We start from the raw sequence: 21175 nt of genomic DNA, 5'->3' as shown, positions 1-21175 counted from the left end.
AATTATACAAAGACAAAAAGAAGTATTCTTTGTATTTATTAATTGCATATCTAGAAGAATGGTGTCTCAATCTTGGTTCTCAAAACAACTTCAAGCCCAGTCTTACCTGACCTTAGATCAATTAAGTGAGGTTGCGTTTGAATTTTGACTTTTAAAGTCTAAAATTGGGGCTTCTTGCTTTGAGCCTCATAAAGTTCTTTTGTGTTTAGACGGTATTGTTTTAAAAGCAACTATTAGAAGACACAAGAAAACGCTTTATTCGCTCCGTTATATTTTTCGCCACCGAAAGCTCAAAAGCAAAAGCTTATCGAGATGGAGCCTAAATACACATTTGGAAGGGCTTTCATGCAGGACTTCTAATTTTGCAAATAGGGCGGGGCACCCCCTCCTTGTCCCTGCCCCGAAGTCATGATATCTTGCCCTGTACCTGCCTCATCCCCGGTGGCAGGGCAGGTTTAGGATGGGACATTCATTTTTCATCGGGGGTAGGGAATACTCAAATGTTTTTCCTTTTAAGGTAATTATTTAAATATTAGTTATTTTATAGACAATTTATATATAAGATATAAGAATTTGGGAGTATTTTAGAATTGAATTATAATATTTTAAGGGTAATTTAAAAATAAAATTAGAGTTTGTTTGATTGCTGAAAAAAGATGAGAAAATGAAATATTCTTGAATGATTCTCCCTTTCTTGCATTTGTTACTGGTAAAGAGTGCGACCCCGGTGAGAAAAAAAAGGTTGAGAAAATATCACCGCCCCTTCTCAGCGATAGCGGAAGGTCGAAGGCACCGCCTCTTCTCGCCTTTCTCTCTCTAGCAGGAACAGCGGAAGGCTGAATCGAAGAACATCTTTCCACGTCGCAGGCAAGTTTTTCTTCATCTTTTTCTTTTTTTTTTTTTTTTCTTTTTGTTCCGAAGGTTAAATGTAGTTAGAAGATTTTGGCTTTCTTTTGGATATGTTTTTGATGGATCCGCCTTTCTCGCCTTTTTTTTTTCTGGTTTTCCTATGGTTCTTGTTCAGATTCCCATGTGCAATGAGAGAGAGGTAAGAAAACTAATCCAAATTGCATTCCTAAAATTTTCTTCCCTTCAGCATTTGTTGGCTCAGTGTATATTTGTCTAGTTTATGATCTCAATAGATGTAATATAAGTAAAATCTGGTGAGTTCTGCTGTCCTTTGGTTGGTTTTCTGTTCTAGACAGAAGGAATCAAATTAAGAGGAAAAAGACTTCCAATTAGAGAACTTTGAATGAATTCGAAAATCTGTTACCTTTAAAATCTAGAACCCCCATACAGAAATATACTGTATCCTGGAGTTTGCAATAAACTGCTGGGTGGGTCTTTCAACAGTGAACATTTACTTTCAGTTTCAAACAGTGGTGTATTATAGAATAGTAGTTTGAGTTCCACCAACTTCTCAAATCATTGTTTTTCAAATTAGAGTGCATTATAAACTTGTCCTTTTCGAATGATAGTTCATTTAAATCTCCTTGCAACATGCTTGCGGGCTTGCCAACCTTGACCTTTTCACTTTTATATGTGAGTGTGTCTCTACAAATCTTTCAACTATAAACCTCTTTAAGGTGAAGTCCAGGAATCCTCTTATTTTAGGATTTCTGCTGTACATTTTTTTTGGTTGCTCACTTTCTTGTTTCCTTTACAAGTTGTCTTCTATGCCATCTTCTGAACATTCTCCCAGCCCCTAAGTCTTTCCCTTTCATAGTACCATACCTTCTGTTTGAGAACACCATGTCCGTGACAAAGTTCAGTGCCATGGTTTCAGGGCTGTTTCAATTGGGAAGTGCTTATGAATGGGTTGTGACTAAAAAGACAGGGAGATCATCAGAGTCTGATTTATTAGCAGTGGCCGAAAAGGAATTACAAACTCTGAATCAAAAGCACCTACAAAGGAGGGCTTCTGAATTTGGTTTGACATTGTTGAACAAATTAAAGGAAACCAACAAGGTCCCTCTTGCAAGGAAGAGAAACAAGCTCTACAGAAAGGAAATTGCGCTTGCTTTTCTTCTACTCACTGCATCTGCAAGAAGCCTATTATCAGCTCATGGTGTGCATTTCTATTTCTTGCTGTTTCAAGGGTTGTCATTTCTTGTTGTGGGTTTGGACTTGATTGGTGAGCAGGTCAGCTAAGCAGATTTTCTACTTGGAGTTCAGTGCCACAGATCTTAGCTTTATTCCATGGACGAAAGGAAAAGCTGTGGAGGGAAGAGGAATCAAAGAATTTGAAATCCCTTGTCTCACACAATGGCCCTATCTTCATAAAAGGGCATCATTTGGTAGGCCTTAGCTTTGCTTTTCTTAGGCTGGGACCTCTGATTTTGGCTGCCAAATAGACCTAATTGAAATCTTTATTTCAGTTTTGTGGTTCAGAGTTTAGAAGCTCTCTTGCCCATCAATTTGTCACCACGCAGAGGGTCACAATGAGTGTTTCTTTGCTGTCTCAAGTTAAATCTGTCCAAGTAAAACTACTCAATGCTGTCTCAAGTTAAATCTGTCCAATTAAATATGTGTTTTGTACGTTAAAATCAAATTGGGTATATGATATTTATGTCCAGGTTCCAAACATTTGCTCTTAAATTATGGTGCCGTGGTTAGACATGCAAAAACAAAACAATAAATGCTGCATTATATAAGGAGGCTAAGCAGCTGTTGTCTTTAACTAGTTACAGGTTAAAGACAAATTCAAATGACTTTTTGAATGAAATATGTTATTGAATGCAACTTCTTTGATGTATCAACAGGTCCAAATAATAGAGCAATTTTAGTTTATAGTAGACTATTTTATGAATGCATGCACAGATTTTTTATGGATGAGTACATTGAGTAGACCTATGAACAAATTATATGATGAATGAGCAGGTCCAAATAATTAAGCATTTCTTATTCTTTTTAAGTAAAATTTTTGAATGAGCAAGTTTAATAATACTATCATGCCACGTGGCAAGTTCAATCATATGTGTTATACATTTGGGGGGTGCAAGTTGTCATAAAAGTAAATTACATGCATTTTTTTAGTTGAGAAAAATTTTCTCAGCAAACAAACACTAGAAAGTGGATTTTCTCAGTAAACAAACACATTAAAACTAACTGAAAAAATAAATTTTCCTTTTCTCATTCCAACATTTCTCATCCCATCCTTTCTCAGTCCAATTTTCTCAGCAAACAAACAGACCCTTATAGGATCCTAGGATTTTAAAAATTTAGGAAAAACTTAGAGATATTTTAAATATCAATATTAAACCTAGAGATATTTTACTTATTTACCTTTGGATTTGGGGCAAGTTCGGGGAATTATGTACAAAACCAGTCCTCGCCCCATACCCGATTTGAGGAAAAAATATTTCTCCATCCCCGCCCCGTCCTTATTTAGGATTGGGGAAAACCCACCCCATTCGGGGCAGGGCAGGGCGGGGCCCCGATTTTACGGGAAAAATTGCCATCCCTATTTGCAAAGTGGGTCCTCACATGGACAGCCTATTCTTATCGGGTTAGGATTCAATCCAAAGTAAATTCGATCATATTTTATCTGATTCGGATACTTCCTATTAGGATCATTTCAAAATCAGATCGAATTTGAGTTTTATTGCATTTTTCTAACTTGATTTTTATATTATTTATGTTGTTTTATAAAAAGACATGTATAACTTATTTGTTTTAAAATGCAAGCCAATGACCACCCAACCTCTTAAAACTCAAAAAGCAGTAAAGCACAGTTACACATCTCTCCACAGTTGATTTGAAATGAAGAGGAGAGGACAAAAAAGTTGGTCCATTACAAGTACTGGCTGAAGTGTCAGCTACCAAGTTTTATATTTTTTTAGCTTTTTTTTTTCAAAAATTAGTTTATATTATATTTTTATTAAAAAAAGAGGTTCTCGAAAAAACATGTACACAGATGTTTCTGAATATAAAAGATACGATACTATATGCTTAATACAGAATGTATAGTATTAAAATTTTGATCCTGCGTTTGGAAACGATGCAAATATGTAGTGTAAAACGGTTCATATAATTTGTAAAATTGGGTTAGTTTTGTATTAACAAATTTACCTTCTTATCAAGCAGACTTTTAGCTGTAATAACTACAAACATGAATTCTAATAAAGCATATATATATATTTTTTTATCAAAAGCCCGTTTGAATACAAATTTACTTCTTTTTTATTGATGTACTTTTATATCTTATTATCAATATAAATATATGTTGGTCTGTCATTTATCAATGCAAAAATATAATATTGCCAAACACAGATAAAAGTGAACCAGAGTGCAAATTTATGCTGAACCGGAATTTATACTCCATTTGCATCGTTTCCAAACGCAGCCTTAATTATAATGTCCTATCTGTAACCAATCACACAATTGTTGCATAGAGAAACAAGTCTCCTGCAACCTGCGATCATTGGATTGGACGAATACACCAAGGTAGTTCCACCGTATCTACCAATAGGAGATCAGCAATCTTCTTTGCAACAATGAGTGAGTGTGAATGTGATAGTACCAAATCTTGGGCCATTCTCAGACCCTAAACAAAAAAAAAAAAAAAAATGTACTCGAGCCTGATCAGCCAACTCAACAGGTCCTGGATGAAATGGAACAGCACGAGCAAAAAGAAACCACCCTCGCTCAACTCTGATCATAATCCCATCCCCAGAACGTCGAGAGGCTGTGACCTCAACCACATTAGCTTTATCCAGGCCATGAGGTGGTTTCTGTCAGATAAATACTTCTCTCATGGATACCGAACCAGGCCTGAGTCTCTCCATAATATGGTTATATGCTTGAGGACCTCTTCCAAGTTCTAACTGACATAATGGACTATTGAAATTATAGCAACTGGGTTGGGCTGCTTACCCTTCATACAAATTAATATCCACTGGTTTCTAGCAGTCCACAGCTGACATAGGTTGAACAGGCCCAAGGCCCAAACAGGTGTGAGTGTGTGACTTCCCTATTACTTTATTAATAAAATGAATACGGTCTAAAATTCATCATGAGTTTTCAGCATTTCTCTTAAACTTACCACAACTTTTCAAAATGTCTAAAACTCACCATGTCACTAATTGATATTAAACAGATTAATTGGTGTTAATACATTACCATTTTAACCTTCATAGAAAAATATAAAATATATATAAAACAAATTAATGGGTGTTAATATATTACCATTTTAATATTTAGACATGAAAAAAAGGAACAAGTTCAAAAAATATTTTCAAATATAAAATGTATAAAAACATAGAAATTACAAAAAATATTAAAAATTATATAAATTGCAAACAAAATAAAAAATTATTAATTATAAAACTATAGAAATTGAAAAACAAAATCAGAAAATAAAAAGTATAGAAAACACCAAAAATTATAGAAAAACACAGAAATTACACATAAATAACAAAAAGTACAGGAAAATTTATACATTGTAGAAAATAGAAAATGTTAAAAACAGAAATTATAAAAAACATTGGAAATTATAACAAAATACTAAAAATGCAAAAAAAAAACAAGAAAATTGAAAATTGAAAAATACCATTTTTCCTCCAACTCGCCATTCAAGGGTAATTTGGTCATGAAAATTATTATTTATACTGACATGGACACCTCTGTTAAGAAGCATCAATGGAAGGTAAGTTTTGGAAAATAAGAACTTACTGGCATGATGAGTATTAAAAATTTTGACAAGTTATGATGAGTTTAAGAAAAATATTAAAAATTCATAGCGAGTTTTAGACAATTTCCCTGAATACAACCTCCCTCCACCTGCCAAGAAGATAGCCTTTCGCCATTGAACTCGAAGAACAAATGAGGAATCATCGCAGCAGCTTGTTCAAACATCGGGCACATAACGTCAAGAGGAGATAAACCGATAAACCGAGAGATGGCATCACTAGAAGGAAGAGTATTTAAGACATCTCTATATATATGCTGACGACGAAGTGAGCTTTCCACAGCTGGAGCTGGGAGTGTAGCTCCAAATCAATTTATCACTCATACTCGCAACTCTTCTTTGCGAGGGATGGATAATTGTGGACAAATGGGAAATGCCGTTCGTTCAATTAAGCTTCAAAGTTTTATACGGTGTGTGTCGAACATGAACTTGTTCAGAGATGAAGAACCCAATGGGATCAACAGACGTTACAGACCTATCATTAGCCTAGGATCCGTTACTAAGATAGGATGTTGGTCTTGGATTTAATTAACTCGTTACTCGTTATTTACTTCTGTCATTTATCATTTAACCCAAGACCCAAGCCAACTTTATTTTGGGTTATCATCTTCCAACCATAACCGCCCGCCCTAACCCAAAATTTAACCCAACCCAACCTGTTTTTTTCCTCGGATAGGGTTGGTCTTAGGTGGGTTGGGTTGGTTGCGGATTGGACCATGCATGCATAAATGCAATTTAGCTGCCCAATGGTTCAGGTCTAACTGATAGAACTGAACCGGTTTTTGTTGTTTCGATCGAATTGATTATGTAATTAATAATATATAAAGCTCCTTATTTTTTTTGTCATTTTTATTATATTCTATGCCCAAAAGGGTAAATTTCATAGGTCACACATAAGATAATTTTTTGCTAAAAGCATTTCTTTTCCCAACGTATAAATTGTTTACTCATCAGTTCGTACATAACTATACATAGCCATATAGGTGTATGCATAGTATAAGTGAGTCTAACTGGGGTAAAACCTGTGAGTATCCTGATTAATTAATAATTGGCTTAATTGGTTCTGGATCTATTTTATAAAAACAATTAATAATCAGTTGGGGCCGGGCTAGTGTATCCTGAACTTCTGGACCTGACCCATTACAGCTCTAAAATGGGTGATTGATGATTCCGGATCTCACAAGAATTCTGTCCACGTTTACCCACAGCACACTATTCTCTGTGAATTAGGAACATTTCTCCCTGCATAATATTATGCAAAGATTGAGATGTTCTCTATGTATGACTGATAAATGTGAACAGAGTTTGTGTGGACAGAAGATCCGAACTCTTGATGGATAGGTTGGTGGATAGGCTGCTATTTATGCAATCCAAACTACCATTTGCACCCAATTGCCACCTCTCCCATTTTTCTTGGGAATGGGCCAGTGGGGAGGGTTAGTTATTATGCATAAACTACACTTGAAACCGGTGTTGTAAGATCCGGACCAAATTGGATGGTCAAAGCAGTGATCCAACTACACATAAACTACTAATCGTTTAACTAACCCGTTGGACCATGTGCATTCCAGTTTTATGTCTTGGTAGGTTTTTGATAAATTATTTTTTTAGATACTTATTTTTCAGAAAACACTTATCAAGATAAATGCATTTATCCACATTCTTTTACTTTTTAGGTAAATAAGACAATAACCATTTTAGTCATAAAAAATCATTATTAAAAGAAACAATTTTATTCCATCCAAGTGTTGATAACTTTCCCCAAGTGAGAACTTTACTCATTTTCAGTGGATTCGTATAAATCTATAATAAATCTAAAAAAAAGAACATAGATTTCTTGATCAATGTGAGCCAAAATCTCATTAACCAAAACCCTAATAAAATAATTAATGGGATTTCCTACTCACTCTCCATCCACCATGAATTGCAGCCACACATCTCTATTATATATAAATTGAGAGATTCACTGCGGGTAGAGAGTAGGTAGGACCGTAGAGAGTAGGTAGGACCGTAGGAAAAAGTGAGTAGGAAATCTGGGTTTACATAGTCCTTTGAGATTAATTCAGTCCATCACATCAAATATTGATCCAATGGATGAATGAAGTTCTCTCGTCTTTTGCCAAAAAAATAAATAATAAAAATATAAAATAAAACTTGAAGAAAAGTAAATTTCAAAGAAAAACTGAATCAGAATTTACACTTTTCCATTTTGCACTTTCAATATACGCATTTGTACTAATGTAATAAGATTGCATTGCAAATAAAATGGAGTTCTTTTACTTCTTTAAAGCAAGAGGAGCCAGAAAACCCACGTAATATTAAAGTATTAAACTTAGAATCGGCTTTAATTCAATTCTTCACATTTATTCAGCAGGTACTGGCAATATAAAGTCGTGTTTGTTTTTTTGTTAGTAGTGAATTTGCTCGTGGGAGATAAGAGGCTTGCTCTACCCTACATTATGCTGTCGAAGGGTTCAGGAGCTACCCATTTGCGTCTGCCATAGAAGAAGGAGTACTCGCACTCCCATCGCACCACAATCGGGCACCAGGTCCCAGCTAGGACAGCGTTTCTGCCCACATACCCAAAGCAATCGTGCCACCCTGCGCGGACACAGTTCAGATACCTGCTCCGGTCTACCAAATCCTTTGGGAATCCGTCCTTGATGTTCCAAACAAAGTATTTGAACCAAGCCATCCACTGCCTCCAGCTCCTCCCGTCGATGGGCTCGTCGGGCACATGGTCGCCGAACACCCATGTATGAAGCTTCGCCCACCACTGAGTCAGCTTCACGGCAACCTCCCAGAATTTTCCCTGGAAATACTTCAGTACCCACCCTGCAAATGTCCCTATGGAGAAGTCCACGTTCTTGAAGAATTTGCACTCTTCCTCACAAGGTTCTGCTAGTGCTCGCCGGTTTCCGGCCGACTGTCCCATCGTCGGCAGCTCAATCGCCACCAACATCAGGAGAAGCAGTCCAACTGCCATCGTCTTTCGGCTCCAATTCATCATTGACTTGTGTGCTCTCTCCTTATTCTTCCTCCCTCTGTCTATAAGAAATAATCACAAGAGAGACTCCAACGGAATGAATTTTTGTTGGTCGATCAGTCTTTATATATTAATTGGATGGACAGAATTTAGAAGATCTGGGGTGTTTCTTTTTTCTTGTTATTTATTTCTCTAATATCGGCTTCTTCAATTTAACGTTTCTATTGTTTTATTTATGTTTATATAAATGAAAGATAACCAACCGTTGGAGCAAAGGGGTGGGACCCATGACCGTTATTGTCAAAGGTCGGGTCTATCTGATATAACCAAACAGGCGAACCGATTATACATGTCGGTTTTGGTTCTGTAGGTTGTGTAGTTGTGTCCCAATTTAGACCTCGTACGAGTTGTAATGTCGACATGGGTTTTGTTAAAATAACTCGAGGCAAAAGGAGTTAGGGATGCAATTTGAGTAGGTCTAACCCAACTCCGATTCAATTAATTTGAGTCCGCCCAACATTTTGTGGTATGTATATTTATATATTATCAATATATTTTATCTAGAAATTGGGTTATAAAGCTCAACATGTCTAATCCCAAGCCTAATTCAAGATGTTGGGTTAAAGTTCGGGTTAGGCCTAGGTTAGTAAGAGAAAAATTACTAATAATTTTAAGTAATTACTGATAATTTATTAATATATAACAAAAATAGAATAACAATAATTGTTAATAATTTACTAATCCAAGCCTGAGTTTACCAATTTAGGCCCAACTTGAGCTTAACCTAACATCTTGAGCTGGATTTGGGCTTGAGCGTATTGAGCTTTATAGCCCAATTTCCAAGTAGAGTATATTGATAATATATAGATATGTATATCAGAAAATATTGGCACATGCTCAAATTGGGTTGGGTCGAGCTTAAACTACCTAATGCCTCAACCCAAACCCAACCTGAGTTTAGGTTAGCCTTAAGTTTTTTGGCGTAAACCTAGCTTGAAGTTCAAAATCTCAAGCCTAACTTGTGCAAAAGGTTGGGTTGAACTGGGTTAGGCTCAAGTTAGGCCCACCTAACCCAAGGTACACCCATAACTCCTTTTGTCTCAAATTGTTTTAACAGAACTCGTGCATCACAGGGTCCCACTAGTAATTAATAGCACCAATTTTAATTTATAGTTACTAATAGTAATATTAGTTACTAAGAATAGTAATGTTTTATGGTTTTTTTAATTATTCACTAAAATAGTTAATAATTATTTTTAAATTTTATAATTAATATTTAAAAATTATTAACAAATTTATAATTATAGTTAATAATTCTTAATTATGAATTAATAAATTTTATAATTCTTAATTTATAAAAATATTACTATTATTAACAGTGGTAATAGTTAATTTAATAATCAACTTACTTATTCGTGAAACAATTATTATTTTTCAAATTTTAATATTAATAAAATAATTAATTGCTATTGGTAATATATCACTATTTAATTAATAATGAATTATTATTATATCACTAATATTAATTACTAAAAATAGTAATATATTTCGGTATTAAATTTTGGAAATTTTTAATAAATCATGGATATAAATAATAGACTTTAAGTAAATTTTGGTATTTTTAAATTAGTCCTAAAAGAATTAATTAATTTTGGTAAACTATTAGTAAATTGTTGACAATATTAGTAATTAATCCCAAAAATGTTCTAAAATGAAAATTATTAATTATTAAAAATAGTAATATTGTTTGGGAATTTTTAATTAATCTTGAAAATAATTATTTATTTTGGTATGAGTTATAATAAAATAAAATGAAATTATTAATTATAAATAATAGGTAATATACCATTCAAAGTAATTGGGTCGAATTAATAAAAACCAAACCATACCTGATCCAATAAATCACATCAATTTAGTTAAATGGATCGAATAATGAGAGAGAGAGAGAGATTTTAGGTAAAATATATTGAGCTAATTAGGAAATAGAGATGGAGGGTGATTAGTTGGCTTAATATGAGAGGTGGGAAGGGGAGAGGAGAGAGAGTTAAGGAGAATGCAGGGTTTGGGGTAATGGAGCAAGGAGAGGCATGACGATGTGGACCATCTTGCCACTTTGGTCTGTGAACTTTAAAACGCGACAATTCAATACCTGGACTTTCAAAATGTGCCAATCCAATACTTACCAATAACGGACCATCAGTTATGTGTATTACGTGACACCATGTGCGATATAAGACTTTTGATAATATTAAAATTACACCTGAAAATAAGACATTGTTCACCATATTTTTCCTCAAGAAGATGAAACAGAGTCCAAGCTCTTTGTCACAAGCACCGAAACCCGCTTATGAAAAGCAAAACCATTCCTTCAATATTTGCTTCTTTGGCAACCTAAATTTTTTGGAGAAACTTGAACTTTTCTTTTGAAAAAGAGAAAACTTAGGGCCTGTTTGGTTCACAATTGGAATTGGAATGGTCCATTCGTATAGTCTGTTTGGTTTACACATGAATGGGAATGTGAATTGGAACCAATAAGAATGGGACTTCATTCCCTAGGGAGGGGCAGGGAATGACCATTCCAACAGGAATGGGAATGGAATTTTGATTCTGCCCAACCAAACAGTTGGAATCAGAATAACCCATTCCGGTTCTGATTCCAGACCTCTATTCCTACGAACCAAACATAGACTTAGGGAAGAAAATAACCAATCTCATTTGAAACTTCTGTTCAACCCATCTCACCCACTCATTAGCTAGAGAGGTGGTCCCCCTGTTTTGGTTATTTTTCAAAGACCATTCAGTTTCAAAGCACCCCCCCGGCCCCCCGGCCCCGCCCCCACCCCATTGCCAATGGTAATATTTAGCCCCAGGAACAGTAAGGGAAGGAGAGTCCGATTGCACAGCAAATCACTTCAACTACATTACAAATTAGGGCAGTGTTTGGCATCAATGTCATTGTCTGAGAAAACGGCGTCACATTAGAAAAAGTGGCGCTTTAGAAAACAACCTCTTGTTTGGTACCATTTGTCCAAAACAATGTTGCTTTAGGCCACACCTTGAAAATCGGAAAAGTGTGGTCTAATGAAATGCCAAATACAATATTTTTCTCAAAAAACAGCCCCTTGCTGTCAGCGGTGCAATGATGTGGCATTATTTTGGGCATTGGATAATATGACCAATGCTGAAAACGGTTCTACAGCACTGGTACCAAATAAAACCAATGCTATTTTCCCATAAAATTAACAGCCTATGTAACAGCACTGCTTCCAAACAAAATATAAGCACCGTTGTTTAAGAAAACATGCTTACAACTCAGACATGACCAGTGTTGTATTCCCAACACCGATGCCAAACACCCACTAGGTAATACTATTTCTATTTCTATATTCTGTATATTTTTTTGCTCAACTCATGCCTTAACTCCCGTGTGAATCTGGCTACAATATTCTAGCAGTTCTAACCTATGTATTGTCAAATGCCGAGAGTTAGAACAACTGTTTGGATGAATTTTGAATTCTGTTCGTCACATTGACAATTTATTCTCTTTCTGTTTTGTTTTTTCTATTATTATTATTACTATTAATATTATTCGTGCTTTTTTCCTAATATTTGTTTCAAGGTTTGATGCTTGAGGTGGTTTTGGAATTTCTGTTTACAGTATTACCAGTTGGTATGTTTTTATTATTATGTTTAACAAAAAACAAAGAATTAATCAATGGAGGAGAACCTATCAGCCCCATATTCCAGGCTTAAGAGGACTAATATCATTGAGATATTCTGATGGGCTTTTCATTCCACGTAGCACTTTGTCCTCATTACCCAATTTCCGAGCCTTTGGAACCAAGAGTACGCTTTAGAACTATTTTACAGGCTTAAAATAGACAATCGTTCAAATCTTTCAGCTGTGGCTGCGGAAAAAAGATTTGATTTTAGAGGGAAAAGTTAAAAGGGATAAAAAATTTGACAGTTCATTCTGATTTGAACGGATGGTTGATAAAGAAAATTAGACGATATCTAAAGGGCATTTGTGTCTTTTCAAATGCCATTTAACGGCAGGTATTATATTGGCACGTTTTGAAAATTCAGGTATTGAATTATCACGTTTTAAAGTTCAAGAACCAAAGTGACACTAGACCCAAAGTACAGGGTACTAATTGGGAATTTTCCCTATTTATAATTAAAATGATAAGTTTAATTTTATAATTTGTATATAAAACCCTTGGTCCATTCTACATGCTTTGCTACTATGTGATAAGTCAAGATACATTTGGTTGGACTTGGGCTGTGACATCAACCCAAATTATGGCCAGAATTTTTCAGATTTCAAAGAGTGGTTAATGAATATTTTCCTTCAACTAGGGAAGACCCATCAAGACAAATTAATTGAAATTTCTTTAGTGTTATGGAGAATTTGGAAGGATAGAATTTCTTGTTATTTTGAAAATGAAAATTCAAGTTCGGTTGTAGTTATCTCCTTTATTTGCAGGTCGATAGTGGAGAGATCTCATCTCCGGTAGCAAAGATTAGAAGGCTCTTCCAAGACTAGCAAGTTCAAGAAGACTTCGGGGATAATGAAATTCAATGTTGATGGTGATTTTTTGAAGGCAACAGGACAGGCTTCTTTTGGCTTCATAATTAGAGATTATCAAGGATTTTTGCTGAGGTGCAGGTTTTGGTCCAAGTAAAGCTTCTTCGCCTCTCAAAGCGGAAGCTCAAGCCCTTCTAGAGGCAGTCTCTTTTGCAGATAGTTTGAATCTTTCAGACTTATGATTTGAATCGGATTGTGAATTTCTTGTTAAAATGATCAATGATTCAGAAGGTTATGAAGATCCGGATATCCTCTTTTGTTGCAAGGATATTCAATCAATCATCAACAAAAGAAAGTATAAAATTCAATTCTATCTGAGGGAAGCAAATCAAGTAGCTCATATGGCAGCCAAATGTGGTTATTCTGGGAATTTTAAATCAAATTATGCAAATCCTCTTTGTCTTTCTAATGTAGTAAACATGGACTTGGCCTTCCGGCCTTAGTAGAATAGTTTGATTTTTCTTTCTTTGTTTGGTTGTCTATTAGTTCGGGAGCCTGTTTATTTGGTGTCTGTCTTTGTTGTATGTTTCCTTCTGCTTTGTTTGGAATATGATCAGTGTTTTCACAAAAAAAATAATAATTAAAAATAATTATTTTATTTTATTAGTATACTATAAGTATTTCAATAATTTATTATTTTATTTTTAGGAAAAATTCCATATTAGTATCTTGTATTTTAGGGGTAGTCTCAATTTAGTACATAAAGTTCAAAATGTGCCACTGTATTTTAGACTACCCTGTATTTTAGGGGTAGTCTCAATTCATCAAGTACGCTGCATGTACCTGAAAAACTATTAATTTAGTCATTGCCGTTAGCGGTTTATCAGTTATCTGTATCATGTGATGACATGTATGACTTAAAACTTTTAAAAATATCAAAACTACTCTTAAAAAAAAAACACTATTTATTATCTTTTACCTTAAGACTAAAGTTACTGATCATCGTCTTCTTCACATAGAACAAAAGAATACTATAAGACTTTTTTCACTATTAGTCTTGAAACTTTGATCATATTTCACTCTCCTAGTATTAATCATGGAAATTCTGATCGTTTTACGCTCATATTGAAGACTTCTATCTATGTTCCGTCTTTGTAATGATGTCCCAATTTGACTATGTCGGCCATCCTTTTTACTTTTTTAGGAACCTAATAAACTGATGAAGAGTTAAATGACTCTTATGTTCATCCACCCTCATTATTCTGTCAAAAACAACCAACATTGTTAACTCGACACCATTATTAACTTTTGATTCTTCAACAACTTCATTTTGCAATATCTAGGCAGAAGACTACTAATATAACAAAGGGGTCATACGATTTTGAGAATCGAATTAGCCTTTGTGTATACTAATGTTGCCTATGGATTCGCTGTTAGATCCCCAACATTTGTTTAAGTTGGTTTATGTAGGAGTGGTAGATAAAGAAAATTAGATGATACATGAAGGGCATTTTTATCCTCACATATCACTTAATGCCTGTTGATAATTTTGGACTAAATTTATAGTTTTTGAGAGTTCAAGTACTACAATGGCACGTTTTGAAGTTTAGATACTAAACTGAGACTACCCCTAAAGTATAGGGTACTAATATGGAAATTTCCCTTATTTTTATTAAGATTATACTATCAAAGATGAAGTTCTAAATTGTTATTATCATAGGTAATTATATGTCAAGTATAATTGGATTAGAGCTTATTTGATTATCCTGATTAATGATTGGTTTCGTTCTATGTTTATTTTATGGAACCACATTAGTCCACTCTGTCCCCAACCATACCTGCCTTATTGATAGCTTTAGCTTTGGGCTCTTTCCTAAGGAGTGAGGAGTTGAGGAGATCTTCTTGCCCTAAAATTGAGTAACACTAGGCTCATGGCAATGAATCTATGATCCTCACTCCTAGGTTGTTTAATTTGTCACTCATGTCTTGCATTTCAAAGATGTATTCCCTAATTGATTTAAATTGGTTGGACTTCATATTCACCAATTTATTGAGAAGTGTTTGTGAGGGAATCTTCTTTGAAGCTATAAATTATTCCTTAATGGCTATGAGATATTTAGAAATTATATATTCACTAGTAATTAAGCACATGCGTTGCACGTGAAAAATTTTTCTTCATATTAATTACTTGAATTTTAGATATATCATAGTTAAGATAGAAATTGAAAATTAAAAAAAGTAACAATATAATTAAAAATACTTAAATATTTATTATTCAATTATGACATCATGCGTTTTTTTTTTTAAGTTGGATCATTAACCCACCATCTAGATAAGAAATAGCATTGCTTTTGGATTAGTTTTAAATTAGGGGAAATTATAGTTGGAGCCGGTTGTACATTTAAAATTTGGTTACAAGTTGGTCCATAAACCAACAAAACTCTAACAAACCGCTCTACATTTCAAGTTATAAAATCCCTCACCATGTCATCGAAGGGTTATGTGGCTATTGCCAAAATGGGACTCTTAATCCATATTGAACATAATAAAAAGCTTATACTGAAATTGCCCTTTAATGTTGGGTAATTGGAAAATAAAAAAAGGGTTTTTAGTCTCTCTCTCTCTCTCTCTCTCTATCTATCTATCTATCTATCTATCTATCTAGCTCTCTCTCTCTCTCTCTCTCTCTCTCAATCTCCCTCGCACTCTTTCATTTATAGTCATATTTATCTACTCAATGATCATGTGATTTGAAAATAGATAAAAATGGTTTTTGGTTTATGTATTTACGTTCTCTATATCAATTTCTCTCATTCTCTCTCTCTACCTATTGTTCTCCCTCAATTTCTCTCATTCTCTTTCTCGGTCGATCTCTCCTTCTCTCTTAATTTCTATCATTCTCCCTCAGTTTTCTCCCTCTTACTCTCTCATTTTTTTTATTTTCTTATTTTCTTACACACTTATATGGTATTAATTAGATTGTCTAAAAGAACATGAGACCAACTTGGTATGGTTAAAAAATTATTGCACCAATTTGATAAAATTCACAAGAAACTCTTGGCTATGAAATTTACACCAATTGAAGAATGATAGAGATTGAGGGAGAAGGAGATTTTGACCGAGAGGGAGAGTGAGAGAGAAGAATGAGAAAGATTGAGGGAGAACAAGAGATAGAGAGGTTTTGATTTGGCTAGAGACCAAAGCAGAGAGAGTGGGAGATCGAAAGATGACTATGAGAGTGAGAGAGAAGGGAGGGAGATCGATAGACAGAGAGAGTGGAAGAGAAACTGAAAACCTATTTTAGATATAGGTTTTCTATTGTGTCCAACATGGAATAAGAGTCCCATGTTGGCAACAACCACATAAGCCTCTAATGACATGGCGGGGGTTTTTATAATTTGAAATGTAGAGCCGGTTTTCAAAGTTTGGTCGGTTTCTAGACCAACCTTCAACCTAATTTTAAATGTACAACCGACTTTGACTATAATTTTTCATTTAAATTATATATTTCATTTACATTATATAAAATATTTTTTTACTTATCACACTTAAATTTTGTTTGTCTATGGTATCATTTTACTCAAACCACTAACCCACCATCTAAAAATAAAAATTGTTTGATTTCTAGGTTGACATTAAATTTTGTATTACATTTCCTTTATTGATAAAATTATTTCTTATGTATAAAACTTAGTTTTGTTCAATATAATGAATGCACAATATTAGAGATGTACTCAATATTTTATTTTTTATAAATATATAACATTAGATATGTACCCAAAATTTTCTCTTATCTTTTTTTTTTGTGATTCTTTGTATTTTCTATCATTAAAAATTTTATTATTTGACTATGACATCATTTAATTTCTAGGTAGATTTTGAACTTGGCTTTCCATTTTCATGATTAATAAAAATACTTCTTACATTTCATAGTTATTTATTTTAATTTTTTATTATATAATTATGGCATTATTATTAATCCATTTGACCCCAAATGGTCAAATTGCTTGCCCACCACCGGGAGGGAAGAAAATGGTTTTGTTTTCAAATTACTTTTCAAAATATTTATTTTTATACTATTAAAATTAATATTGTGGATTTAATTACAATAATTTAATGATGAGAAAAATATATTTTAAATATAGGATTTAATGAGAGAGAATAGGAAAATATTTTTATTCCCAATTGGTTTTAAATTTTACATTCCATTTTCATCATTAATAAAAACATTTCTTATTTAACATACTTATTATTGTTTAATATGTATGTTAAAAATGTTCCCAATTTTTTTCATTTTATCTATTTTGAATTTTATTATTTAATCATGGCAGCTTGGATTAACCTATTCGACCCAAAATGATTTAATTTCTTACCATCACTTGGATGAAAACACTATTTTTGCTAGGTAGATTTTAAAGGTATAAGCTTTTATGTCATTGGAATTACTAATTTATTAAGTATGGATTTAATTAATAGAACTTAATGATGAGAAAAAATAAAAATGACTTAAATATATGATTCAATGAACATGAATGCAAGTTAATAACTTAAATGTTGGATTTAATGAGAGAGGATTGAATGTATTGAATATCTTTAAATTACCTCTTTTCAACTGATTTAATATCAAGAATCAATTACCCTATTTGCCCTCATTTTTTTATCATTAAGTTTAAATATAGATGGGTGAGTATTGTCCTTAAGAAATTCCAGAAATATTCTTGGGGTCATTCCTACTTTTTAAAGTAATATAAATATAGATATAGATTTATGATGGCTCAGTTGGCACATTAGTTAGTTTGTTCCAGCCGAGATGCAGATTTGAACCTCACTAGTTACCACCAACTTTGGGGCAGGATTATTATTAGTGTGATGCTGTGCGTTATTCTGAAAAAGAGGAAGGAAAATAAAAAGAATTACAACCCCTATGAGAGATTCAGGCATAAGATAAAAACTAAAAAAATTTTATGGGACTGCACCTCTTATGTTTTTACTGATTTGCTAAGTCTAGATTTGATGAAGGCTGAGAGGAATTTTTTGAATGGCAACAACTTCAAGGGGGAGAAGAGTCGACAGAGGACCACGAGGTTCCATCGACGGGGTTAGATAGAATGAGGTCATGAACCTTATGATATTCACAACCATGAGCTTCTCTGTTGTAATTTTATTTTGCAGCAAGGCGGATCCGCTTATCAGGCCAAATGTCAATCTGTTTGTCATCTCCTACCCGCCAAACTAAACCTTAGTATAACAATCTTAGGCCACAAAGAAGACTTCGCCATTGGGAAGAAAGCCTTCTTGGGCTTGGTGAAGTCTTCTTTATGGCCACTTATAGATTAACATTTGGATTGATAAGTGGATCCTCACCTTTCCGGAAAATAGAAACCTCATGGTTGTGAAAATCATAAGGTTCATGACCTCATTCTATCTAATCCCCATTAATGGAATCTCATGGTCGTCCGTCGGCTCTTCTCCCCCCTTGAAGTTGCTACCATTCAAAAAATTCCTCTCAGCTAGCCTTCATGAAGTCGATGACAAGATTATTTGGGGTATTACAAGGAATGGAAAATATTCAGTGAAAAGTGGATATCACTTGGCGAGAGGCCTTGATCAAGCTAACCAGTGCCCGGAATGTTCTTCTAAGTAGGATAATTGCCCCCATTTGCCTAATCCATTGTGGAAAAAGCTTTGGAGAGTTTATGTTCCCCCCAACAAAAAAAACTTTTTCTGGCATGCCATTTCAGATGCAATAGTTGTGAATTCTCTCCTTGCGAAGAAAAGAATTGTGCCAAATTCTTACTATCCTCATTGCTCCTCTGATGAGGAATCTGTCCTGCATTTGCTTTTTAAATTCCCGTTTGCTAGAGCGACTTCCTAAAATCAGATGACATTGCTCAAAATTCCCTTGCAAGTTGGATGTTAGAGGAATTCCGAGACCATGACTCTCCTTTGCACTAGAGTGAGTGGCTATAGGACTTCGTGATCATTTGTTGGGAGCTTTGGAAAGCTAGGAATGCTTTCCTTTTTAGAGGAAGCAATTTTACCCTGACCCATGTAGGTTGTGCAAAATGGTACGTAACTTTCTTTCTGTAGAGCTGAGGGCGATGACTGTTAGTGTGGAGCTACGTACATGACACAGGTGACAGCCCCCTTACTAGCCCTCATCTGCTATATATCCTGGTCTCTCCCCTAGCCTCTTCAAGGTGGTTCAAAGTGAGTGTTGATGCGAGCTTCTCCATGGGTTCAGGATCGGCCTCCATTGCTTGCATTATTAGAGATAACTCCGGTTTGATCATTTCCGGCAGAGCCAGGAAAATTTTCTGCTGCTTTGCCTTCATGGCGAAAGCTTTGGCTCTGCACCTTGGTTGTGCTGAAGACTCTAGCTTGAGAAGGGGAAAATTTATCTTTAAATCAGACGTCAAATTAAGCAGTGGTCTCTTCTCTTTGTGATTTCTGGATGGCTAGCCAAGACAGCTCTTTGTGTCCTTTCGATCGGTGTGGTATGACGTTTTTTGTTTAACCAGGTCTTCTGAAGCCTGTGAATTCTCTCACATTCCTTGTGCTTGTAATTCTATGGTAGTTTCTCTTGATTACCAAAAATACATCTTCTTCAAATCTAGAAAATAGTCGCCTTCCAAAAGGGGAATGGAGTTCAGATCTAAGACATCAATAGGCGCTGCGAAAGGAAATAGACCTATCACTCACCTCTTTGATAGAATTCACATCGTCTGTCCCTTGGTACGGACCATTAGACCAAAGAGATTTGTTGTTACAAACAACAACATCAATGGTTGTGTGGCAACGACTTTTGGAGGAGGTATGATGTATTTTTTATTTTTTTCTAAAACAACAATGCAATTTCTATTTAACTTGATTCGTGCAAGCTAAACTCAGTTTTAATTGACTCATTGAATTTAGGGTTTGTTCCAATTTGTGGCATTTAGCAATTGGACATATGGTTGTGTGGGCCCAAAGGTAAGAAATCTTGGGTCTAATTGTGGAATTCTAACTTTGACTAGCGTATTACATAGAATTGGGTTGTTTCAAATGCCCATAGGTATAAAACACTTCTAGGTAACACACAATTATATTGATAATATTAGGGTTAAATGCTCAAAGGGTAAATCCTAATTGCGATTATTATTATTATTATTATTTGTTAATGGCATGTGTATCCTGCAGATTGCGACTATTTTTTATAACATAATACCAATTGATGTGTTAGATTCGAATTTCATTCCCTTTTGGAAGGTGACCATTTTATAGAATGGAGGAGGTGTTTCTTATTAATCTGGGTTTTAGAGGCCTGGACTTAGCCTTGCATGTGAAGAATGTCAATTTTTTATGAAATATCACATTCTGACTTCTGAGAAATATATACATATTGTTAAAGACAAATGTATTAGGAAAGAAACCGTGGGGTCTTATTTTACACCGACAATTGTGATGTATGACATCATGAATCATGATGTATAGGAAACGTTTTTTGTGAGGGTTTCTGCCATGAGTCATGTCATATTTAGCAATTGCCTAAGTGGTATACTTTAAATCTGTATACTAGTATCTCTTCTCATGTCTATTATTCTAGTCAAGTGGGAGATTATAATAACCAACTGAATTGGGTTGTGACTTAAATTGTAATTCATCATAATCAGCATGATTTGAAATGATTACCAAACTTAGACACAACCACAGTGTGAGCTCATTAAGGTTGGAATTAGGACTACGTGCATGATTATAGAAGTTGATGTAGTGTGATTTAACTGCTCCCTGCTGGAGGTGATCTGGCATCCAGTCGAACGACGGACTAGGTTGATTTGCAAGAGGATCAGAGAACTTGAGGTGGCAAATCCGGCGAGGTTGCTCCGATGCTTAAGTTAGTAAACTTGTTGCGAGCTGAAAATTGCTGAGAATATTGAGAGCTAGAGAGCAGAGAAATCACGTGTACCTTGAACTATCGGGGGTGGAGCCTTTA

At 34.6% G+C, this 21175-nt stretch overlaps 1 long non-coding RNA gene across 3 annotated transcripts; it reads left to right on the top strand.

Annotated features, from left to right (window-relative positions):
- The first annotated feature begins 223 nt into the window (after positions 1-223).
- Positions 224-2586, top strand: LOC148801090 (uncharacterized). Of its 3 annotated transcripts, none has more exons than XR_016084287.1 (3): positions 248-867; positions 1025-1048; positions 1787-2586. It is a non-coding gene; the product is annotated as an uncharacterized LOC148801090 (long non-coding RNA). The 3 variants fall into 3 exon arrangements; XR_016084288.1 differs by lacking the exon at positions 1025-1048 and having other exon boundaries at positions 265-517; positions 716-867; XR_016084286.1 differs by lacking the exon at positions 1025-1048 and having other exon boundaries at positions 224-867.
- Positions 2587-21175: the final 18589 nt, after the last annotated feature.

The sequence above is a fragment of the Nelumbo nucifera genome, chromosome 3 (assembly GCF_055504915.1).
Source record: "Nelumbo nucifera cultivar China Antique chromosome 3, China Antique-T2T, whole genome shotgun sequence".
Lineage (NCBI taxonomy): Eukaryota > Viridiplantae > Streptophyta > Magnoliopsida > Proteales > Nelumbonaceae > Nelumbo > Nelumbo nucifera.
Note: the sequence above shows the minus strand (reverse complement) of the source record. Positions and strands in the feature narration are given on the sequence as shown.